Here is a 26,265-nt window from a genome sequence, read left to right on the forward strand (position 1 = left end):
GGCTCAAGTCATGATCTCACGGTTTGTCAGTTTGAGCCTGAGTTGGGCTCTGTTGCTGACAGCTGGAGCCTACTTGGAATTCTCTCTCTCTCTCTCTCTCTCTCTCTCTCAGCCCCTCCCCACACCCACGTGTGCGTGCTCTCTCTCTCAGATTAAACTTAAGAAAAAAAAACCTCTAGTGACTCAGAGGGAGCACATGGGGACATGTAAGGAGGCTGTTTGTACTCTGTTCCGGATGCTGTTCAAATGGATGTGTTCACTGTGTGAAGATCCACAAGGAGTAAGCTTAGGATTCACGCATTTTCTATGAGGAAAGTTGAAAGTAACTTTACTGTACCCCTGTGCAGCCAGCAAATGAGCTGTAGGCAGAACTAGGCTTCCATGAAAACTCATTAAAGGATTGGGGCAGGTGGGCTGGAGCAGAAACCTTTTGCCTTTTCCCTGCCTGCCTCGCCCCCCCTTCTTCTCGAGGGTCCTGGAGGTGCCACCTTCAGGCGCAGGAGCCATCCTGGGAGCAGGGAGGAGGGTCACATACTGAAGATGGCACCCCAGCCTCAGGAAGGTGCCCGGTCCCTGTGGCCTTGAACTTCTCACCCCTGGAATTCTCACTTATTTCAGTCTAGTGGGTGAGAAGTGATTGACATTTAGGTTAGGCATCTTTCCCTGTGTTCACTGCCTCTTGCATTTGATTCTGTTCATCTTTGTCTTTGTCCCTTTGCAGAAGTTCTGCATTCATTGAAGGCATTCTCCCTTTGCGTGTCAGTCGTGTTGTAGCATCCTTCCAGACTGGTCATTTGTGTCTTGAGTTTGTGTTAATACCCCGTGAAGATTACTACATTTTGACTTTATAGCTTCTGAATTTTGCACATTAAAACACCCACCCCACTCCAGAGTTCTTAAAATGTTAATCCTTCTTGCCAGTGCTTTCAGAGTTTTATTGTTTTATGATAAAATCTTGGTTCCATGTGAAATTTCCTGTGAAGTAAGGACCTATCGAGATAAAGGTCTGGCTCTCCCCTCCCCCATCACCTCTCAGCACAAAACTACCTTGTCTCAGCTATTTTGAAATGCTACTTTTGTTAAGGGTTCAATTCCCGTTTGAATGTGGGTCTTTTTCTTGAATCTCTATTTCATGTGTGCACCTTCTCCGGTACGTAATTATTTTAGCTATTTTTCTTTTTTCTTTTTTTTTTTCAACGTTTTTTATTTATTTTTGGGACAGAGAGAGACAGAGCATGAACGGGGGAGGGGCAGAGAGAGAGGGAGACACAGAATCGGAAACAGGCTCCAGGCTCCGAGCCATCAGCCCAGAGCCTGACGCGGGGCTCGAACTCCCGGACCGCGAGATCGTGACCTGGCTGAAGTCGGACGCTTAACTGACTGCGCCACCCAGGCGCCCCATCTTTTTAATTAAAAAAAATTTTAATGTTTATTCTTGAGAGAGAGAGACAGCGCATCATGAGTAGAGGAAGAGCAGAAAGAGTCCGAGGAAGCTTCCAGGCTCCGGGCTGCAGAGCCTGCCTGACTCGGAGCTCGAACTCACAAACTGTTCAGACGTTTAACCAACTGAGCCACTCAGGCGCCCCAGCAATTTTTCTTTATAAGTTGTTTTCCTATCTGCTAAAGCTACTGCCTCATCGCTCTTTTTCAAAACTCTCATATAACCACTAAGGTGGATAAGTGGGAGTCGGTGACAGTCACTCAGATTACCATGATGCCAGGGACTGTGCAGGGCCTCCTGAATACAGATCATATTCTAACAATAACCTCATTTTAGACAGCCCCCCTTTTCCTCTGCGATGTATTCCTGGAACCATTTGGTAGCCAAAGTCGAATTTCCTCTTAATAATTACTCATGTCCAGAAACTCAACATCAAGTTACAGTTCTGATAAATATGTCATAAAAGCAGAGCCAAAACTTAGGGTGGTCTTTAGGAATATAAAAGGGCAACATTATGCTTCAGGTCCTATGGCGTGGACATATGGGGACTCAAGATGATAATGTCACAGGTCTCCGCATGCTGTGAAGTCAACACAAAGCCCAGACCGTTCTGCCATCCTGTGCCATCCGAAAATAGCCCTCTCCGTGTCAAGAGGACAAATACAACATGAACAGGTGTGCTTCCCTTTTTGGAATTTAGGAGATTCGTGAGGAAGTCATGTGTAAGATCCAAGTTTCTTTTAAAATAAACTTTCCAGGGGCACCTGGGTGGCTCAGTCCATTGAGTTGAGCGTCCAACTTTGGCTCAGGTCATGGTCTCGTGGTTCATGAGTTGAAGCCCCACGTTAGCCGCGGAGCCTGCTTAGATCCTCTGTGCCCCTCTCTCTCTGCCCCTCTCCTGCTCACACACTCTCTCTCAAAAAATAAACGTTAAAAAAAAAAAAAAACTTTCCAGAGAAAATGAAAATGATTCCATTTCTTCTGGTAACTTTCCCAGAAACAAACAGAAGCATTCAGAAGAATTCCATTGTTCTTACAGCTGCATAGGATTTTTTGGCTTTTCCTAAAAATGGCTAGTCTAATATTTAAAGGCTGAGGTACGACAGTGGTTTTGAGTCCATGGAATTATTAAGAGAAATAGTCTCTCGAATCATGCCTTTCATCTTTGCTGCATAAATGCTTTCTATTGGGGTAGTGAACAAAATGAAATGTTTGGAAAAATATGGGCCCAGAAAAGATTAATTCCTCTAATAAGCCAGAATTTGGAAGAGGAAAACATGATATGATGTAAGTGTAAAAAAAAAAAAGGAAACAAAAAACCAAACAAAACAAAAACAAAGGAAACAAATTATATTAGCTGTACACAGTGACTTCCTTCCGAAGAGTACAGTTTGCGATGGGGGGTGAACTGCAGATGGCTTTGCACAGGAGGAGCCCGACAGACCCCGCCCCAGCCAGGCAATGAAGGTCAACATCAAGTGATCAGGCTTGCTGATAGTATGTACCCTCCAGACGTGATGACAATGGCCCTTTACCTCCATCACGGTCTTTGTCCCCCAAACCCATAACTCCAATCTAATCAAGAGACAACACCAGAAAAATCCCAGTGAGGACACTGTACCAAATACCTGATTCCTCAAAACTGCCAAGGTCATCAACACCAAGGTAAGTCAGAAAAGCTGTCACATCCAAGAGAAACCTGAGAAATAACAATGAAATGTAATGTTGTATCCTGGGTGGGATCTTAGCAAAGAAGTAAAAGATATTAAGAGGAATCGAATGGATGTTTTGGAACTGAAAAGTACAATAACCAAAATTAAAAACTCACTAAACAGTCTCAATAACAGGATTGAGGGACACAAGAATCAGTAAATGAAGATTGATTGATAGAAAGCACCCAAACTGAACAATAGAGAAAATGGACTGAAGAAAACAAACAAAAAACCACAGACTCTTTGGGACCTGTGGGACAATAAGAAAAGATCTACCATTCATGTCATTGGAGTCCCAGAAGAAGAGAGAGGGGGGCAGAAAAAATATTAAAAGAAATAATGGTTGTTATTTCCCCAAATTTGGCAAAAGAGAGAAGCCTACAAATTCAAGAAATGAAAAGAGGACACAATCAAACTTTTGAAAACTCAAGACAAAAAATCTTGAAAGCAGCTATGATGTTTCTTGAAAGAAACAGTCTGTTACCTAACGGTATGACTCAAATGACAGCAGATTCCCCCCAAAAGCCGCGGAAGCCAGAAAGAAGTAACACAACATTTTCAAGTCCAAACAAAAAAGACCTGTCAACCCAGGATTCAATATCCAGCAAAAATATCCTTTAGGAATGAAGAGAAAAGACACTTACACTTGCAGGTGAAGGAGAACTAAGAAACCTACCCTAGAAGAATGAATAGAAGAAGTTCTTCAAACTGAAAGGACATGATAGAAGAAGAAATGTGGAACATCAGGAATTAAGAAAGAACAATGATAATGGTAAAATGATGGGCAAACATAATAGATTATCCTTCTTTTGACTTTTTGAAATTCTGCTTAATAGACAAGGCAACAAGCATAATAACATCATCACCTGATATGGTTCTCATTGTATGCGAAAGAAATATGTAAGGCAATTATAAATGGGGGTGGGGGGTAAAGAGACCTAAATGGAGATAATATGGTTAAGTGTTTTCATACCAGTAGGCTGTTGTAGTAAGTTATGTATGTATAACACCCAGGGAAACCACTGCAAAAACTACCACAGAAAGAGATTGTTGCTTCAGTCCCAGCCTGTTGATAGTAATGTTCTTGGTTAGGAATGCCAGAGCCCCGTAGACATCCCCTTTCCACCACCACCAGAGCCGGTGTTGTGGCTGGACCAGCCCTGTTGTTCTTACTGTGATTTGGGGATGTACTTCAGCAAAACCATTAGGGAACTCTGAAGAACAAGGTTTATTACAAGTCCTAGAGGGAACCTGGCACAGCCAAGGGCCACACATAAGGTCATGGGTTGAGAGGGAGGGAGAGAGAGGACCTGGGGCTCTGCCTTCATTAGGGTCTGAGGGTGGGGTACCTAGGGTTTCACAGGTAGGCTCTTTATTGGCAAATTTATGGCATAAGAGCAGGAATTGGGGCACAGAAAAGGAGAAATGAGATCACTCAAGTGGCCGGTTATCTATGTTACTCAGCGCTTTCTAAAAGGGAAACTTCATGGGTGGGGTGGCCTCGTCCCTTCCTGGTTGTTTTGCTGGTAACTGTGCAATCCACCTGGCAGTATGTTAATTTGAGCTGGATGTCTTTGCAATGGGTGCCCCGGCAATCGGAAGTTTAATGTCAAGCACTTACACTACAGAAATACACTCCAAATCAGTATAGATAAATCAGAAAGGAATTCTAAGAAATGTTCAGGAAACCCAGAGAAAAGCATGAAAAGGGAAACAGAGGAATGAAAACCAGAAAAGAAATAATAAAATGGCAAACTTAAACCCTAACATACCAAAATTACATTAAATGTAAATGGTATGGATGCACTAGTTAAAAACAGAGTGATGGGCACCTGGGTGGCTCAGTCAGTTAAGGGTCTGACTCTTGGCTTCTGCTTAGGTCATGATCTCATGGTTAATGGGTTTGAGCCCCACATCGGGCTCTGAGCTGAGGGCTGGGAGCCTGCTTGGGATTCTGTTTCTCCTCTCTGCCCTTCACCTGCATGTGATCTCTCTCTCTCTCATTCTCTCTCTCTCTCTCTCTCAAAATAAATAAACTTAAAAAAATTAAAATAAAAACCAAGTGGGGCCAAGGCCAGTGAGAGGCCTCCTTGGGAAGGCTGCTGGAGCTACCAGGAGAGAGGCACGTTCTGTGCTCTGGAATTGCTAAACCAGGAGAATCAAAGGGTCAAGCTCCAGGGCACCTGGGTGGCTCAGTCAGTTAAGCGTCTGACTTCTGCTTAGGTCAAGATCTCACCGTCTGTGAGTTTGAGCCCCGCATCAGGCTCTGTGCTGACAGCTCGGAGTCTGGAGCCTGTTTCAGATTCTGTGTCTCCATCTCTCTCTGTCTCTCCCCCACTCATGCTCTATGTCTCTCTCTCCCTCAAAAATAAATAAACATATAAAATTTTTTTTAAAGGGGTGGAGCTCCAGGTGGCCTTTTGGTCACTTAAAAACAACACAATCCAACTATGTACTGTAGATAAGAAACTCACTTCAAATATAAAGATATATGTAGATTGAAAGTAAAAGGATAAAGATACACTATGCAAACATCAGTCAGTAGAAAGCAGTAGTGGCTATGTTAATAACAGATGAAGTAAACTTCAGAGCAATGAAAATTGTGAAGGATAGAGAAGGACATCACATACAGGTAAAAGGATCTATTCACCAAGAAGGCATAGCGGTCCTAAATGAGTGTGGACCAAACAACAGAATTCCAATATACATGAAGCAAAGTTGATAGAACTGAAAAGAGAAATAGGCCAATCCGGAATTATAGTTGAGGATTTTTAACACCACTGTCTCAACAGTAGACAGAATTACTAGTGAGAAAACCGGCAAGGATATAGAACAACACTGTCATTCAGAAGGACCTAATTGATATTTATAGAACCACTCCACCCAAGAACAGCGGAATACTCATTCTTTTCAAGTGCACCTGGGGCATTCACCAAGATAGACTATGTCCTGGGTCATAAAACAAATTTCAGCAAATTCAAAAGAATTGAAATCATACAGAGTGTGACCTTTGATCGCAATAGAATCAAACTAGAAATCAGTAACAGAAAGATAGCAGGAAATTCTCCAACACATGGACACACACAATAATCCACGTGTCAAAGAGGAACTCTCAAAGGAATAAATCACATTGCACTGAAAATGGAACGTATCAAGATTTATGGGACATGGCCAAGGCAGTCGGAGAGGGACTTCTCTTCCAGAGAAGAGACCAGTGGTGAGGGTGATGTCCCACACCCAACATTCAACCCCAGTCTGCCAGTAGAAGTGGCTAGACACATAACCAGAGATACAGCAGGTCAGGACATACAACAAGATGGCACCAAGTCAATGGCCTCATGACGATACACACTAAGGAGGCCCAGCAGCACCATGGTAACAGTGCTGGTAGGGGAGCAGCGAAAAGCCTGTGTCAGGTTTCGCCTGTCCCTCTTCCGGTACATCGTAGAGGAATCAGTCCCCTTTCTTCCAGACCCAACGCCTGCAGCAAAGCAATCTTCCCCCAATTCTGTTGTCCAGAAACCCTAACATAGAATATACTCATCCTCTCCAGAGCCACCCACCCCTTAGGTCTGCCCTTCATCTTCGAAAGAAGAGAAGATCTGCAAACCTTCTACTAAGTAGATGACCTACTTAGTTCTACCCCTTGAGAAATTCCCAATTAATTCTTATCACCTCACCAGTGCCCAGAGGTCAGGAACTGGGCACCCGTGACCAGCATAGCACAGAGCAGACCACGGTATGGATGGGAGAGGAGGGCATCCGCGTGGACGAGCTTCCAGCCATTGTCACCCTGGTCAAAACCATCACCAGAACCTCCAGAGGTTACCTCCTCATCTAAGTTGTACCCAGTGAGGTCATTCCAAAGCACACGTGAGAATGACAGCCACAAGTGCCACCTGTGAGAACATGGGCACCCTGGAGTCGATGACGGACAGGCAGTAGATTTCCAGTGCTTGGGGGAAGAAGCCACCACCATCAGCACCACGACCCTGCCACCCCCAACCTTCCACTGAAGTCTCAGACCAGCACACTCTGTAAGTGCAGATGAGGCCATCACCCAGCCAGGGTGTGGGACCTGAAACCCAACCCTGAGACATTGGCAAAATAATTCCATCTCCATGGATTCAATGTGAAAATCCAAAGGGATCTAGAGTCCTATCTTAGGGCCATGTGGCAGGAAGCCGCTGTCCTCCTTGTAGCCCACAAAGCCACCAATTGACAAGTCATCCACCACAAATTCAAAGCATTGCAGCCTTGGTGGCCTGGCATAACTGCGTCACGTACAAAGAGCCAGCTAGGAGTCAGACAAAGCCTCCCTGGGCATAGGATGAGAGCAGAGTTTCTCAACCTTGGCACTACTGACATTTGGACCAGATCATTCTTTGTTCTGGACGGGGCTGTCTTGACATTGGTGGGATATTTAGCAGCGTCCCTGGCCTCTTCCCACTAGATGCCAGTAGCACTCCTCCAGTTGTGACCATCAAAAAAAGTCTCTAGGGACACCTGGGTGGCTCAGTCGGTTAAGCATCCAACTTTGGCTCAGGTCATGATCTCTCCATTCATGAGTTCAAGCCCTGCGTCGGATTCTGTACTGATGGCTCAGAGCCCAGAGCCTGTTTCAGATTCTGTGTCTCCCTCTCTCTCTGCCCCTCCCCTGCTCACACTCTGTTTTTTTCTCTCTCTCTCTCAAAAATAAATCAACATAAAAAAAATTCTTTTAAGAGATAGGATTCAATCAAGAAAAAGCATGACAAGGGAAGGTTAGGCAGAGAGTAAAAAGCCAGTTAAGAAAGAGCCGAGAGGTAGGGATGGAAGGCAACAAAATTACGTGGGTGTGATGGTTGGGACCTTATTGCCAAAAGAGAAGCTTGGAGCCAGGAGCCCTGGGCTCTAATACCAGCTTTGCAATTTTCTGTCCACGTGGTCCTGAAACAGGCACTTCTGAGCAGCTATGTTTCTTTGTCAACGCCAATAATAACGCCTGCCCTGCCTGCCACACAGGGTCGTAGTTAGAAATCACGTCAAATAATTTCCATGAAGATGCTCTGAAAACAAAACCAAAAAGAATAAAATATTGGCCATTCCCACGGACTCCAAAGAATAATAATAGGAGTAATAGGATAATAAGGGAACGTGTAAACAACTCTACCTGTATAAATTCAACAACTTGGATGAAATGGACCAATTCCTTGAAAGCTACAAACTACCAAAATTGCTCAGTTATGAAATAGATGATTTTAGAAGTCTTATAACAATTTAAAAAACTGAATTCTTGGGGTGCCTGCATGGCTCAGTTGGCTAAGTGTCCAACTCCTGATTTCAGCTCAGATCATGATTTCACTGTTGTGGGATCGAGCCCCGAATCGGGCTCCATGCTGACAGCATGGATCCTGCTTGGGATTCTCTCTCTCCCTGGCTCTCTGCCCCTCTCCCACTTACATGTGTGCATGTACACACTCTCTCTCTCTCTCTCTTTCTCTCTCTCTCTCTCTCTCTCTCTGTCTCAAAATAAATAACATTTAAAAAATGGGGTGGCTGGGTGTTCCAGTAGGTTAAGGGTCTGGCTTCTGCTCAGGTCATGATCTCAGCTTCATGAGTTCGAGCCCCACATCGGGCTGTGTGCTGACAGCTCGGAGCCTGGAGCCTGCTTCGGATTCTGTGTCTCCCTCTCTCTCTGTCCCTCTCCCACTCCCACTCGGTCTCTCTCTCTCTCTCTGTGTCTCAAAAAATAAACATTAAAAAATGCTTTTTTAATTTAAAAAGCAAACAAACTTAATTCTTAGTTTTAAGAAAAACAACCCCCTGTCTCAGTGGTCTCACAGCTAGTCCATGATGCACTGGCAGAACCCATGGGACCCCACATAAAGTTATACTTCAGGTTAAGATTTATTACAGCAAAGGATACAATGCAGGAACAGCAGGAAAAAGATATTTATAAGCAAAGCCTAGAGAGGTCAAATGCGTGCTTTCTTATCTCTCTGTGGGGACAGTAGCACAGGCACACCTTCTCCATGTGCAAACAGCAGGAACATATGTGAGATGTCCTGGCCCAGGGAATACAACCCGAGTCTTGGGGTCCAAAGTTCTTTTTAATAAACTTTTTTTTAACGTTTATTTATTTTTGAGAGAGAGACAGAGACAGAGGACAAGCAGGGGAGGGGCAGAGAGAGAGGGAGACACAGAATCCAAAACAGGCTCCAGGCTCCGAGCTGTCAGCACAGAACCCGACATGGGGCTCGAACTCACGAACTGTGAGATCATGACTTGGGCCAAAGTCAGACACTTAACCGACTGAGCCACCCAGGCGCCCCAATCCTTACATTTATTTTATTTTATTTATTTATTTTTTAAATTTTTTTTTCCAACGTTTATTTATTTTTGGGACAGAGAGAGACAGAGCATGAATGGGGGAGGGGCAGAGAGAGAGGGAGACAACAGAATCAGAAACAGGCTCCAGGCTCTGAGCCATCAGCCCAGAGCCCGACGCGGGGCTCGAACTCACGGACCGCGAGATCGTGACCTGGCTGAAGTCGGACGCTTAACCGACTGCGCCACCCAAGCGCCCCCTTACATTTATTTTAAACATGCTGACAGCCTTTCTCTTCACCCTGTGCTTTGGGCATATGGAATAACATCTCACCGGCAGCTGTGCGAATGTTCCAGGAGTTTTGTTCTGAGTCTGCCCAAGGGTCATCACCATGGTTACACAGATAAGTGAGAAATGAGTGACACAGAGCTGCTGTGTTCACTTTTACCTCACATTCTCAAAATTGAGAAGTTTTGAGGAACCTTGGTCTAGACAAAAAGTTCTTAGACCTGACACCGAAAGCAGGATCCACCAAAGAAAATAGCTTTAAATTGTATCAAAATTAAAATTTTTGCTCCACAAAAGACCCTCTTAAGATGTTGAAAAGACTAGTTGCAGACTGGGACAAAACATTTGTAAGGCGCATATCTGGCCAAGGACTTGTATCTAGAAAATACTAAGAATTCAGCAATAAACAAACAAGCAAATAAAGCGCCCCAGATAATCCCGTTCAAAAATGGGCAAAATACATGAACAGGTGTTGCACCAGAGGTTATCAAATGTTCAACATCCTTAGCCATTAGGGAAATGCAAACAATGCGCTTAACCATTTATGGCCCAGCTAACACGAAAAATACTGGTAATAGCAAGTACTGGCGAGAATGCAGAGAAATCAGATCTCTTCTGTGTTTCCAAAGGGATGTTCGCTCTTGCCAGATGCCTGGGGCGCCATCAAAACCAACACCGCTTGCAGCCAAATTCCTACCTGCGCACCACCCCTGAAGTGTGAATTCAGTGTTCTCTTCCTCAGGAAGCCTGGGCTTGGTTTACTGCCTTCCAGGAACCTTTCCCCTGTGCCAAAAGAACGTAGGTTTAAGTCTGGTGTCACCTTACCCTGAGCATGAGTGTTGGGTCCCTTGGACTTACTCTTTTCTGATCTTCTCAAGCTTGAGGACCGTGAGCAGATCTATGGCTCCATTTTGCAGCAGCTCCCTGTGGAGTCGGCCAGTGCCTTCAGGGCAAAAGCAGTTCTGAGAGTTTATTCATATGCCAAAAACAAAGGCAGCTTCAACTAAACAGCTTCCGCACAACCGAGGAAACCATCAACAAGATGAAAAGGCAATGTATGGAGGGAGAGAGATTGGAAATCATATTTCTGGTAAGGGGTTAACCTCCAAAATATGTAGGGAACTCCTAAAAATCAACAGCAAAGAAACAACCCAGTGAAAAGTGGCAAAACGATCATTTGCAGCCACGTGGATGGAACTGGCAGGCATTATGTGAAATGAGCCAGTCAGAGACAACTACCATATGACTTCACTCATGTATGTGGAATTTAAGAGACAAAACAGATGAAGGGAAGCAAAGGGAAAGGAGACCAAAAGAATATAAAAACAGGGAGGGGACAAAACGTAAGAGACTCATAAATTTGGAGAACAAACCGAGGGTTGCTGGATGGGGTGTGAGAGGAGGGATGGACTAAATGGGGAAAGGGCACTAAGGAAGATGCTCGTTGGGATGAGCCCCTGGGTGCACAGGGGATGAACCACTTGGAAGCTACTCCTGAAATCATTGTTGCACTATATGCTAACTTACTTAGATGTAAATTAAAAAATTAATTAATTAGTTAATTGATTAGTTAATTAAATTTTTAAAAGGCAAAGGGACCCGAATGGCCCTTTTTCCAACAGGACAGACATTGAAAAGGCACTCAGGGCACCTCAGTCGGTTAAGCGTCCGACTTCGGCTCAGGTCATGACCTCACGGTTCTCAAGTTCAAGCACCGCATCGGGCTCTGTGCTGACGGCTCAGAGGCTGGAGCCTGCTTCTGATTCTGTGTCTCCTGCTCTCTGTCCCTCCCCCGCTCACACTCTGTCTCTCAAAAATAAGCGTTAAAAAATTAAAAAAATTTTAAAACGGCACTCAACATTACTAATCATTAGGGAAATGCAAACGCCAACCATGTGAGACATCGCCTCACACCTGTTTGGATGGTTATTATCAAACAAGACAAGAGATAACAAGCATCAGTGAGGGTGGGGGGAAAGGAACCCTAGGCTCGCCTCCTTCTCCCCCTGCAGTCCAAAGGGGCAACTGCTTTCTTGCCCCTCTTGACGCTGATGCCTCTCAGATGCTCACGTCCGCACAGGGCAGGCTCCCGACTCTGAAGCCCGTCTGCCCCCAACTGTCCCTAAGTCAACCCTTCCCAGGACCGATGCAAGTCTCCTTGTTCCCTGCCGCCATCCTCCCTGGTGCGGCCAGAGTGATGTTGCTAAGATGTCAATCTGATCGTGCTCTTCTCCTGCCCACAGCTTCCAGTGGCTCCCCACGGCCTACGGGGTGAAGTCCTAGCTTCTTTAACTTACCACACAAACCCCGCATCATCCGGACCCTGCTGCCTCTTTAGCCTCATCCCTGCCATTCACCTATTTATGTAACGAGTCCTTGGTTTCATTTCTTTAGAAACCCTTTATGATTTCTTGAGCACCTATGTTTTTTCCCAGGCAATATGCATTATTTCATTTGATTCTCAAAATAATATGAGGTGGTTATTATTTCCCATTTTATAGATGATAAAACTGAGGCTAAGAGATGTTGAGAAACTTGCTCGAGGTCATTTAGTTCTTAAGTACGGGATCTGGATCCAGGAGTACGGCTCCCAGGTCCCATTTTTTATTTTTTTTTTTAAGTTTTATGTATTTATTTTGAGAGAGAGAGAGAGGGAGAGAGGATCCCAAGCAGGCTCTTCACTATCAGTGCAGAGCCTGATGCGGGGCTCGAACTCACAAACTGTGAGATCATGACCTGAGCCGAAATCGTTCAGAGCCTGGAGGCTGCCTTGGATTCTGTGTCTCTCTCTCTCTCTCTCTCTCTCTCTCTCTCTGCCCCTCCCCTGCTTGTACGTGTGCTCTCTCGCTCTCTCTCAAAAATAAGGAAATAAACTTAAAAAAAAAAAAAAAGACTAGGACGCTTAACCGACTGAGCCATCCAGGCTCCCCCAAGGCCCCATTCTTAGCCTTTGCAGTAACCTGTGCTTTGCTCCTTCTCCACGCCTGGCCAGCTATGTTCAGCTTTCAAAGCTCAGCTCTGCGATCACCCCTTCAAAACTTTTCCTTAACTTCAGTCTCGTGTTCAAGACCCCTCCCCTCTGTGCCCCCGTCACGGGCATCACTGAATGGGAACACTCTGCCCATCATATTGTCATAATTGCTTTTCTGAACCATTTTCTCTCAGCCGGCGGGTTTTCGTCGAGATGGGTCTGGGCTTTTCTTTACTGCTCTAGTTTCCGCACCTAACGTAGTGCGGAAACTGCACTATGGGAGACGGTCTCCCCACGGGGGTTGGCAGGGCTGGTACGGCCACCTGGAGAGGCTTCTCTGGATGTCGAAAGCTGAGGGGAAGTGAGGTGACCCCCAGCTGGGTGGAGCAGGGAGGAAAGTGTGTCAGGGGCTCACAGGTCTCCAGTCCTGCTCCTCCCTGAGCCCGAGAACTACCATCGCACACACTTCTGAAGCCCAGGTCTGTGCCCCTCTCTCCGGCCCCTCCAGCCTCACCAAGAGAGGGAGGCCCCACAAATCCCCGCAGCAGAACCTGAGTAGGGTTTGGGGATGGTAAGGGGCCAGCAGAGCGCTGCTCGGAGCCTCAGCGATCACAGGAGACAGACAGAGACCTTTGCCTTAGTGCCTCTTGGAGTTCAGCGCCAGTATCTGAAAAGCTGTCGGCATTCCACACTCAGAGTGAATGGCAGAAGCAGAGAGGCCAGGAACACACATGGCTGGCGTGGGAATCAGATCCAGAAAACTCTGGAATGGAGGAACCGAACCAAGGGAGAAGTGTGTTGTGCCTCACCAATACCTTGCAAAGAAGGTTTCCGTAGAACTATATAAAGGAGTTGGCCTTCTCGTGCAAAATGAGGTTTGCATGTTGTCTGCCGTAACAAAATACCACAGGCTGGGTAGCTTAAAAACCAGAAATTTATTTTTTCACAGTTCTGGAGGCTGGAAGTCCAAGGTCAAGTCAACACGGTTGGCTCCTGGACATCTTCTCCCTGTGTCCTCACCGGCACTTTCCTCTGTGAATCTGTGTCCCAATTTCTTCTTATAAGGGCACTGGTCATACTGGATTATGGGCTACCTTAATGACCTCATTTTAACTCAGTTATCTCTTTAAAGACCCTATCTCCAAACACAGCCATTATGACAAACTGGAGATTAGGATTTCAACACACAAAGTGGGACAGGGGCAGCATTCAGCCCCATGACACATGTAAGTTTCAGACACTATAGCACTGAACAAAAACCCTCTGGGTACATAAAACATTTATCTAAGTTACAAATTTCTTCAGCCTTTTTCTACCACTTTCATCCCCTCTCGGCTGTTAAATCAATAAAAGTCCGAACGTTTTAAAAATAGCTGAACGATTTTGACATTCAGGAAGGTTCGGTGCCTGCCCTGGCTCTTAGATTTGCCCAGCTTGATACGACCTCGTGTTTCAGAGGAAGCAGCCTCTATTCAGCGCTGGGTCACAGCTGGCCTTCTGGAACATCCTTCCTCGCATCTGAACGCGTCCAAGTGGTGGGAGGGGATGTTTTTTAAACTGGAACATTTTAAGGAACCCAAGTCACGCAAATGTTCTTCCTCTTGAATGACTGAGCTACCTGCCTTTTTACCAGAAACAGATGATTTTGCCCCAGAATTCCTTTCTTTAAAAAGTTGCCCCCCCCCCATGTATATCAGAAGAGAGAGTAGTTAGTGCGTTGAAAAACTACTGCAGACTGAGAGCCAGGAGACACACGGATTTTGAGAAAATCACTTCACCTCCTTAATCCTGTTTTTTTTTTTTCCACATGAAACATGAGGGAGTGACTTAGACACCCTCTCATCCTTCCTGCTATAAAATTCTAAAAGTTCGACATGAAACAAACATGCAACTTTCATCACACTGCTGTCCCCCTAATTTATGCTTAAAACAACAGTTTATTCCATTAAACCTAGACCTGACGCATCATTAGCCCCTTGTTATTCCATAGCAGCGCAAATGTGGAGCCGCGGGGGGGTGAGCGGTCTGGAGGGCTCAGCCGTGAACGTGGCTGTAGTGATATTAACCGGCGGCCACAGTTCTGCTACCTGAACCCCTATCTCATTCAAACAGATTCTTCTGATTGGCCCTCATGTTCCCTCCATGTCTCATGGCGTCCCACCCCATGAGTTAGAAAGGTCCTTGCTTTCCTGTATTTATAATTTCAAGGATCTAATGAAAGCCGTGAACCCCTTCTTCCCCCAAACGTAAATGTGTATGTGTGTATATTTTACAGTGTTATGGAGGTCAAGAACTTTTTCAAGCCCAGCCATAGACACTGTCACGCTACCACCCCCACCCCCCAGGTCTAGGACCCTGACGTCTGCTAGACTGGCAGGAAGTGAAGTGGATGGTGTGTTCAGTGACTAACTGTTCTACTCTTAGGAAAATAGAGCTCAGTTAAAAACCTATTTTAACCGGTAGAAGCATGGCTATTTTCTGTCAAACAATTTATGGGATTTGGAAAAATTTTTCGTTTTTAAACAATAATACTTGTGTTTTTAAAGATGCCTTGTACTTTCGGGGCAACTGGATGGCTCAGTTGGTTGAGTGTCTGATGCGACTTCAGCTCAGGTCATGATCTCACAATTTGTGAGGTCGAGACCCGCATCGGGCTCTGTGCTGACAGCTCAGAGCCTGGAGCCTGCTTCGGATTCTGTATCTCCTTCTCTCTCTGCCCCTCTCCTGCTCACACTCTGTGTGTGTGTGGGTCTGTCTCTCAAAAATAAATAAACGTTAAAAAAAAAAAAAAAAGCCCTAGGAACATCTTTTGTTCTAATGTTAGGTATTATTGACCCTGGTTCCTGAGGCAGAGCTCCTAAATCCCTGGGAACATTCTGGGTGTTGGGAGTATCTTTTGTTCTAATGAGACAATGCCTGGTGGGCTCCTGGTTGGGGGCTGGTCACCAGAAAGACCAAGCCATGAGTAGAAGCTTAGAATTCTCAGTCCCACCCCCCACTCTCCAGACGGGAGAAAACTACGGGGGTAGTTTTTACCTTCTGGTAACTTCTGGCAATAGTAGGCTAGGTGATTTAGCCCATCTCTCCTGCTGAGGAGACCAAAAGCCAGTTAGAATATAAAGAACATCCACTTGAAGGCATCAGAGAGCTAACAAAAGAGTGAAGAATTACCAACCCAAATCCGGGAAAGGACAAAGACTCTGTAATGTGAGCCTGGCCTGGGGGGCTGCCTGTCCCCTGGGGACGTCCCCCAATTCCAGAGCTGTTGTTGGCCAGGAAGTCAATCAGCTTTTTTTTTTTTCTTTTTTTAACATTATATCGAAGTAAATCGTACACCCTTAAATGTGCACAAACCATAACTTTACAGCTCAGTGAATTTTTGTAATTGAAGTATAATTGACATACAAGGTTACATTAGTTTCAGGTTTACAATATAGGGATTCAACAATTCTATACATTATTCAGTGATCACGGTAAGAGTGGTCACCATCTGTCACCACACAATGTTATTACCATCTTAATTTTTTATTTTTTTAATGTTTATTTATTTTTGAGAGAGAGACAGAGTGTGAGCAGGGGAGGGACAGAGAGAGAGAGAGGGAAACACAGAATCCGAAACAGGCTCCAGGCTCTGAGCTGTCAGCACACAGCCCGACACGGGGCTCGAACCCACGAACCGCAAGATCATGACCTGAGCTGAAGTCGGACGCCCAACCGACTGAGCCGCCCAGGCGCCCCCAACATTATTATCATCTTATTGGCCACATTCCCTAGGCTGTACTTTTCATCTCGTGACTTATTTATTTTGTAACTAGAGACTTGTGCTTCTTAATCTCCTTTATTTCATCCCATCCTCCCTCCCACCTTCCCTCTGGCAGCTGCCAGATTGTTCTTAGTATTTAAGAGTCTTTTTGTTTGCTTATTTGTTTGCCTCTTTTTTGGTTTGTTTTGTTTCTTAAATTCCACATAGGTGTGAAATCATACAGTATTTGTCTTTTTCTGTCTGACTTATTTCACTTAGCATAATACCCTCTAGGTCCATCCATGTTGTTGCAAATGGCAAGATCTCGTTCTTTTTTTTTTTATTAATTTTCCATTGTATATAAATACCACTTCTTTTTTAAAGAATATTTTTTTAATGTTTATTTATTTTTGAGACAGAGAGAGACAGAGCATGAACGGGGGAGGGTCAGAGAGAGGGAGACACAGAATCCGAAGCAGGCTCCAGGCTCTGAGCTGTCAGCACAGAGCCCGACGCGGGGCTCGAACTCACGGACCGTGAGACCATGGCCTGAGCCGAAGTCGGACGTTTAACCGACTGAGCCACCCAGGCGCCCCAAATACCACTTCTTCTTTATCCATTCATCTATCGATGGACACTTGGGCTGCTTCCATATCTTGGCTATTGTAAATACCGCTGCAATAAATATAGGGATACAGCTGTCTTTGCGAACTAGCGTTTTCATTGTCTTTGGGTAAATACTCAGTAGTGGAGTTATTGGATCATATGGTGTTTCTATGTTTCATTTTTTTAGGACCCCCCGTACTGTTTTCCACAGTGGCTGTGCCAATTTACATTGCCACCAACAGTGCACGAAGGTTCCTTTTCCCACATCGTCACCAACACTTGCGATTCTTGTATTTTCCTATCCCAGCCATTCTGACAGGCGTAAAGCGTGATTTCATGGTTTTGATTTGCTTTTCCCTGACAATTAGTCATGTTGAGCATCTTTTCGTGTGTCTATTGACCATCTGCACGTCGTCTTTAGAGAAATGTCTATTTAGGTCCTCTGCCCATTTTCATTGGGTTACTTTATTGATGTTGAGTTGTAGGAGTTCTTTGCACATTTGGGATATTAACCCCTTATTGGACACATCATTTGCAAATATCTTTTCCCACTTAGCAGGTTACCTTGCCCTTCTGTTGATGATTTCCTTTGCTGTGTAACAGATCTTTGTTTTGGCGTGGCCTCAATAGTTTACTTTTGCTTTTGTTTCCCTTGCCTGAGGAGACATTTCTAGAAAAATGTTTCTACACTGATGTCAAGGAAATTACTGCGTATGTTTTCTTCTGGGAATTTTATGGTTTCAGGTCTCACACTTAGGTCTTTAATCCATTTTGAATTTGTTTTTTGTATAGTGTAAGAAAGTGGCCTAGTTTCATCTTTTGGATGTAGCTGTCCAGTTTTCCCAACACTATTTGTTGAAGAGGCTTTTTCCCACTGGATTTTCTTGCTTCCTGTATCAAAAATTAATTGGCCAAATAAGTGTGGGTTTTATTTCCAGGCTCTTTATTCTGTTCCATTGATCTATGTGTCTATTTATGTGCCAGTACCATACTGTTTTGGTTACTGCAGCTTTGTAGTATGTCTTGAAATCTGGGATTGTGATACCTCCAGCTTTGTTCTTTCTCAAGATTGTCTTGACTATTCGGGGTCTTTCGTGGTTCCATCCAAATGCCAGTATTATTGGTTCTAGCTCTGTGGGAAAATGCTGTTTGTATTTAAAAAAAAATTTTTTTTAATGTTTATTTTTGGGAGAGAGAGACACACACAGAGCGTGAGTGGGGGAGAGAGAGAGGGAGAGAGAGACAGGGAGACACAGACTTTGAAGCAGGCTCCAGGCTCTGAGCTGTCAGCACAGAGTCCGACACTGGGCTCCAACTCACGAACCAGGAGTTCATGACCTGAGCCGAAGTCGGACGTTTAACCGACTGCGCCACCCAGGGGTCCCAATGCTGTTTGTATTTTGATAGGGATTGCATTACATCTGTAGATTGCTTTGGATAATACGGACATTTTAACAATGTTGGTTCTTCCAATCCATGACCGTGGAATATCTTCCCATTTGTTTGTGTCTCTTCAATTTCTTTCATCCATGTTTGATGGGTTTTTAAAAAATGTTTATTTATTTTTGAGAAAGAGAGAGATAGAGCGTGAGTCAGGGAGAGGCAGAGAGAGAGGGAGACCCAGAATCCCAAGCAGGCTCCAGGCTCTGGGCTGTCAGCACAGAGCCCGACGCGGGGCTCGAACTCACGGACTGTGAGATCATGACCTGAGCTAAAGTCGGACGTTTAACCCACTGAGCCACCCAGGTGCCCCTGGATGAACAATTATTAAAAAGTAATTAAAGAAGACAAACTTTATTTAACACTTGAAGAAGTGGACACTCTCCTTTCAGAAAGCTGCAAAATGGAGCTGCAGGCAGGAAGCTTTGATAAGATAAAGACTAAAGAACAAGGAAGAGAAAGAAAATATCTGATTGGCTGGGCCCATGTAGTCAGCCTGGCTTGGGTTGAGAAGGCCCAGAGTTGGCCTGGCATTAGGGGATTGGCTGATGGCCTAGACTGTTTTGGGCAAGCAGAACATTCATGGGGACATCAAAGCTATGTAAATTTCGGTTTGCTGATGCAGCACCTTGGGCAGGAAGGGCTCCATCTTGGGCCTAGAAAGTTGTTTCAACACAATCTTATTACCAATAGACTCTAAAGAGAGTTGGTGTTTGTGACTTCTGATCAATTTACAGAATTAAATGGTCAATGATTTAATCTATCTTAATCTACCAACTTTTGGGGCGCCTGGGTGGCTCAGTCGGTTAAGCGTCCGAGTTTGGCTCAGGTCATGATCTCACAGTTCATGAGTTCGAGCCCCGTGTTGGGCTCTGTGCTGACAGCTCAGAGCCTGGAGCCTGCTTCCGATTCTGTGTCTCCCTCTCTCTCTCTGCCCCTCCCCCACTCACGTTCTGTCTCTGTCTTAAAAATAAATAAAACATTTTTAAAAATCTACCAACATTTTTTTTTAAGTTTATTTATTTATTTTGAGAGAGAGAAAGAGAGAGCTAGCAGGGGAGGGGCAGAGAGAGAGGCAGACAGAAAGAATCCCAAGCAGGCTCTGCACCAGCAGCACAGAGCTTGACTCCAACTTGGGGCTTGAACTCACGAACTGTGAGATCATGGCCTGGGCCAAAAACAAGTGTCCGATGCTTACCTGATGAGCCACCGGATGCCTCAGCAGTGAATGTGAATTACAACAAAAATGCAAAACCTTCCTCCCTATATGGCAGAATCTTTACCCAGTAAACCCATGACATTCTGGGAAAAGGGCCCCTGGCCCCGGTCCAAGCAACTCCACTCATCGTTGGTGACATATATAGCCACATTCTGGAAGGTCAGTGGGGTCCTGAAAGAATTCCTAGAGTCTGTAGCCCAGTCGCTCAGGGTCGGACAAGGACGGCGTACGAGGTTGGGGTAAAAGATGCTCTCGATCCTTTTTCGGCAGCTTGAATTCATTGCTGAACAAAATGAATGAAAATTCACTGACCCAGAAAATTCTCTTGCCTCCTTCTGAATTTTCCTTCTTCTTCTCTTTCCCAAAACCTAAAACCAAAGGGGTAAATGGCAAAGGTGATGTTATTTCCAGAATAGACAAGCAGGAACATCATACCTAAATAGTTTAATTTAAGGTACATCTGTTGTCTGAAAAAAATGCCTCTTGGGGTGCCTGGGTGGCTCAGTCGGTTGAGTGTCTGATTTCGGCTCAGGTCATGGTCTCGAAGTTCGTGAGTTCCAGTCAGGTCTGTGTGGACAGCTCAGAGCCTGAGCCTGCTTTGGATTCTGTGTCTCCCTCGCTCTCTGCTCCTCCCCCACTCCCATTCTGTCTCTCCCTCTCAGAAATAAACATTTAAAAAAGGTTATTTTTCCATATGCTTACTCTGCCTCTCCCTGCCCATGCCTCCTCCTGCAAAAAATCTTTTCCTGTCCTTATCACACTAGTGAAATTACTCCCCATCAGTTCACCACAAATGACCAACTATGGTCAAATCTAATGGCCTAGTTTTGGTCCTCATCCTACTTAATGTCTGTGCACTTAAAAAAAAATGTTTTTAATGTTTATTTTTTTGAGAGAGAGAGAGAGAGAGAGAGAGCGAGCGCAAGCAGGGAGGGAGAGAGAGAGGGAGATACAGAATCCAAAGCAGGCTCCAGGCTCTGAGCTGTCAGCACAGGGCCCGACACAGGGCTCGAACCCATGAACTGAGAGCTCATGACCTGAGTCAATGTCGGACGCTTAACCGACTGAGCCACCCAGGCGCCCCGTGTCTCTGCAACCTTTAAAATAATTGTCCACTGGCATCTACTGAAATCTCTCTTGGCTCTCAAGACACCAACTTTCCTGGACTTTTTTTTGGCAGCTCCTATGTCTACTTCTTATCTCCTTGCCTCTCTTCTCTTCTGACTACTTGGGAAGGTTCTCCAGCCCCTGGAGTTCTGGCTTCTATTTGTACAATCTCTATTTACCTGTTTTTCCTTCTACATATTTAAAGAATGGTTCAAGCTCACACCAAGCTAGAAATCTAGAAGCACTCCCTCGTCTTCCACATCCATTTGGTCACCAAGTTCTGTTCATTTTCTCAGAGAAACATTTCCTCCTACTATTTTCCTGTTACTTTCATTGCCAGGGCCTTAGCCTGTCTTCATTGATTCTAGCCTGACCTAACACTATCTCTTTCAAACCGGTCTCCCTGCCCCTCAGGACAGCCTCCCCACTACAGTTGTGAGATTTGCCATTTCTCATAAATACGGCAGATCCTGTTCTTCTTGGAAAGCCATTTTCTCTGCCTAAAAAAATGAAGTGTAACTATCACCGCACGGCACACAAGTTCTCTGTGATTTATTCTGCAGCCGCCTCTCCGGTAGGCCTCCCACAACACTTTCCCTCCCACACCTGGCCTTCTCCTCGAGACTACCTCGAGTGCTCCCTGTTCCTAGAATACCTTTTCTCACCTTCTCCACCTGGCATTCCTATCCTTCAAGACCCTGGTTCAAATGTCAACTCACATTTCTTCCCTGAAGACTTTCCTACTACCACAGGCCAGGTGGGTTATCATCCATTTGAATGGTAATGATAGCTTAACCTTTATAAATTGCTTGTTCTGTGTGCCGAGTTCTTTATTTTCATCATCTCACATTTCCTTCTCATTACAGATTCCCTAGGAAGGCATTAAGATTTTTATCCTGATTTTTCAGCTGAAGAAACTGAAGCTTAGCTAGATTACAGCGAATTGACTACAGTCACAAGTCTATAGACAGTTGAGCCTCAGGTGGCCTCTTCCGCTGCCCACTGGTTCTCGAAGTCCAGTGTGCATCAAAATTACCCATAGGATGGGCACCTGGGAGGCCCAGTCGGTTGAACGGTTGAACATCCAGCTCTTGATTTTGGCTCAGGTCATGATCCCAGGGTCGTGGGATGGAGGGCTGCTTTGGGCTTGCGCTGAGCATGGAGCCTGCTTGAGATTCTCTCTCCCTCTGCCCCTCTCCCTGGCTTGCCCACACTCTCTCTAAAAGAAAAAAAATTTTTTTTTACCCATAGGGCTCCTAGAAACACCAACTGCTGCCCCCCCCAGCCCCCAGCAGACTTGTGATTCAGTGCATGTGAAATCCAATAGCCTGCATTTAAAAAAAATTTTTTTAAAGTTTATTTATTATTGAGAGACAGAGAGACACAGAGCGTGAGCAGGGGAGGGGGTAGAGAGAGGGGGAGACACAGAATCTGAAATAGGCTCCAGGCTCTGAGCTGTCAGCACAGAGCCCGAAGCGGGGCTCGAACTCACAAACTGTGAGATCATGACCTGAGCGAAAGTCGGTCGCCTAACCAACTCAGCCACCCAGGCGCCCCTCTCTGCACTTTTTTTTTTTTTTTTTTTTTTTTTTAGCGTTTATTTTTGAGAGAGAAAGCAAACAAATGGAAGCGGGCAGAGAGAGAGAGGATCTAAAGCGGGCTCTGTGCTGAGAGCAGAAAGCCGGAAGCAGAGCTTGAAACCACTAACTGTGAGAGCACGACCTCACTGCTGAAGCAGGAGGTTTAAGCCATTGAGCGCCCCCAGGCGCCCCAATTATCTGCATTTCTAAAGAATTCCCAGGTGATGCCCATGCCGATGGTCCAGAGACTGCACTTTGACAAAGTTTCACACTTTTGCTCCTGAAAGCGTCTTAGAAAATCTACAGCATCAGCCTCCTGTGGGAGCTTCTTAGAAATGCAACACCTTGGGCTTCATCCTAGCCCTACTGAATCAGACTGCATTTTTAACAAGATTCCAGGCGATTCGTGTGCACGTCGGGTTTGTGTGTGCACGTCGTGTTTGTGTGTGCACGTCGTGTGTATCCATCACACCCTTTTGAACCGAGACAGACTCTAAAGGAGACAACACGTAAATTTTAGTTTACAGAGAAAAATCTCTGGGGCAACAGTTAACAGGGAGCACTTCGGTCACCCCGGGGTCACAGAGCCAGGGGAAGAGCTTCCAAAGTCCCAGGCCTTGGCGCCCACCACCCCGCCTGCAAATCGCGCCACGCTCCGCCTCTCTCTCGGAGCCGAGCCCGTTAATTGGCCATCGGCGTCCCGCCCCGCCCCCCCGCCGGGCTCGGCTCGGCCCCGCCTCCCCGAGGAGGCGGCGACTGCGCAGAAGTTCTCCCTGCGGCTCCGCGGGTCCTCCGGGACCACCGAGCCCTCTTCCTAGAGTAGCCCCGGAGAAGGCATCCTCTCCTCCCTTCCTCGGGAGCCAATTTAACCGCCACCCGGAAGTGCAAATGTCTCCGTAGTTCTCAGCGCCAGTGGTTGGTTACTCTTTCATTCACCCCACGAACGATGCTTGGGTGCCTGGCCTTTGACAGAGAAATGAACGAGACCCAGTCCCTGTCCACATCAAGGACTGAAGGGCTGGGTGGTAAACGCTATACCTCCGAGGAGCTGGAGGCGCGGGGACCGGATAGAAGAAAGCTGTCCGGGAGGCGTGACAGCCCTGGGGCTGGCAGTCGCCTGCCCTGTTGGCACTCCGGTGTTTAGTGAACGGAGAGCATTCCGGGTGGAAGAAAGGTGGCTGCCAGGAAAACGTCTCGGCGTGCAGGACGGGTGGGTGCCAGGAGATAAAGCTGGAAAGGTAAGCAGGGGCGACCCTGACGGGCTTCACGTGCGTGATAAGACATTTGCACAATGTTCTGCGTAGCCCAGACGGCGTTTTACTCAGCCCTGATTTGCACTTTAAAGTACTACTGGCAGCCAGGCTGGGTTGGAGGAGGGAAAAATCTGAAGTATGTATGAAGTATGGTGTGAGAATGGAGGCGGAGGTGGGCTGATAATTCATTTATTCGTTAGCAGTCTTGTCTCTTCCATGGAGATGGAACTCGTGTGAGAGAAGGACTGTGTCTGTTTAGTTCATTTCTCTTGCCCAGCACTCAGAAGAGTGCCTGGCACACGTAGGCCTCAAACTACTGTTTGTTGGATGGATGGATGGATGGATGGATGGATGGAGGAGCTTGCGGTGGATAGGACTTTCTGATTGGATAGCAGAGGAAAGTGGGAAGTGTAGGTGAGCGATCACAGGAGACGCGAGGAACACAAATAGTGGAATCCTGTTTAGTGGGTGTTTGCTGAGCTCTTTTCTTGGGCTGCCCACTAACAAGAAGCTGTAGGGCAAAAGACCAGAGCAGGCTTGCAACTAATACTGTAGTGAAGGGAGGGGCCCAGGGCCCAGAGTGTGCTAACAAGTACCAACTCTAGGTTTTAGTCCCACTAACAACAACAACAAAAAATGTCAGCTTCCTTTCTGACCACTTACAGGACCAAATTAGAGAAGTGCATGCTTTTTCGTTTTGTTTTGAATATTACCATCCACATCCAAAGAGTCCAGATGACTCTGACTTTCAAGCTGTGTGTTATTTTGTTATATCGATGTGTCATCATTTAATAAAACAATTCCCTGGAGCTCTTGTTGTCTGTTTACCTCCAAAGATAATGCAGGAATGAATATCTTCATGGCTTCCTTTTCCTTTTTCCTTTTTTTTTTTTTTGTTTTTTGTTTTTGTTTTTTTGGTTTTTTTTTTTTGCTTTTGTTGACCATTTCACAGATTACCAGTTAAGTAATATTACATCTTGTAGCTTTTACTACATACTCCCTCGTTGCTTTCCAAAAAGTTAATGATGGCGACTGCAGTATTTATTTACACAACAATTACAAATTGAGTATCTACTAGTGGTAGGCACTGAGCTGAGCTCTAGGGGTATAATATGGGCAATATAGACACAGACCCTGCTGTCGTGTAGCTTCCAGCCTCTAATGGGAGGGTGGCATTCATCAGGTTATCACACAAGTGTGTGATTGCAAACAGACAAATAGTGTGAATTAAAAATACTGGCCGCTAGCCAAGACAGTGAAACCAGTATTATAATTTCAGCAGCACTGGTGGTAGTTTGCGGGGTTTTATTTTTAATTTTCCTACTGTACTATCTAACAAATGGTTTCTCAGGATTGCCTTGCCTTTTAGATTTTAAGTTCAAGCCAATTGTTTCTCTCTAGTTCACCCTGCTGCTTAAGGGGAGTCCTCTATTGTAAACCAAAAAATTACAAATTTAGGCCTGAGGTTTTTAAAGATAAATAGCTAGAGTGTACTTATGAACTTGTTCTACCCTCTCCTTTATCTTTTAATGGGACTCCTCATATCAGTCATTTCAACTGTCTGAGCTCAATAGAGAAGAGTAATTCTTGCCTACCTAACTCACAAGGCTACTATGAGAATTAAAAAAAAAAAAAAAATTAAAAGAGCTTTGCAAACACGAAAGATGTTTGGATGATAATCTCCTGCATCTGCACTGCCCTATTTCCTTTTGTTCGCTTTATTTCATGTATATTTAACACATATTCATTGGACATTGATCTTGTGTCAGGTGCTGGAGACGCACAAATGAACAAGAGCCTATCTGTGCCCTCATGGAACTTACATTGTAATGTGCACTGGAGCACTGTGGGTCAAGGTGAAAAGAATTCGAAAGTCACTACCTACCCAGTCCCATCACTGCACAGCACAGGAACCAGAGGAGTGCACATTTACCTTTCCCATGTTTTGATTGTTCCTCGCTGCCCGCGTGACCCACGGCCGATGCTCCCTCTCAGGCACACCCGGAGGATGCTTTATCTAAGTATTAAAAGATTGGACCCTGTCTGCAAGTAATGGGGTAACAACTTTGAATTCCCATTTAAAGATTTCCGTATTATCCCCTATGCGTATGCACTGCGGTTTCTGGGTGTATGTTAACAGGTCCAATTGTCAGTCCTCTTGTAAGGGTCAGCAGAGGCCCTAAAAACCTTGGGACCAGTTATGATTTTGTTACAGGCACCGAAATGTCACATAGCCTCCGGCTTCCTAGGCCTAGAGGGGGTGGGGCCGGAGGGGAGGAAGGTTTAGATCAAGCCGGGTCCTCCAACTTCTTCTTTCTGCTGTTTCTGAGCCCAAGGGCCAGCTAGAAGACACAGTTCCAAACTTTATTAAGGCAGCCTCGGTGAAGGAAGGCACATACAGGGAACTCGGGAGGACGAGCGGGGGACTCGGAGTCGCAGCGTGAGCCGTCCGCAGGTGGAGAGGGAAGGGGGTCGGGCGGAGCTTGCGCATTAGTGCCCCAACCCGTGCGCCGAGGGCGCCGGAAGGAAGGGGCGGGGCGTCCCCCGGCGGCGGGGCGGGCTCGGCATCAGCAACATGAGGCGATTGGCTCTGCGT

At 45.7% G+C, this 26,265-nt stretch overlaps 1 pseudogene; it reads right to left on the reverse strand.

Moving 5' to 3' along the window:
* Positions 1-5,972: 5,972 nt before the first annotated feature.
* LOC113594482 (transmembrane 9 superfamily member 1-like) lies at positions 5,973-12,095 on the reverse strand (annotated as a pseudogene).
* Between the last annotated feature and the right edge of the window lie 14,170 nt (positions 12,096-26,265).

This window comes from Acinonyx jubatus, chromosome E3, assembly GCF_027475565.1.
Source record: "Acinonyx jubatus isolate Ajub_Pintada_27869175 chromosome E3, VMU_Ajub_asm_v1.0, whole genome shotgun sequence".
Lineage (NCBI taxonomy): Eukaryota > Metazoa > Chordata > Mammalia > Carnivora > Felidae > Acinonyx > Acinonyx jubatus.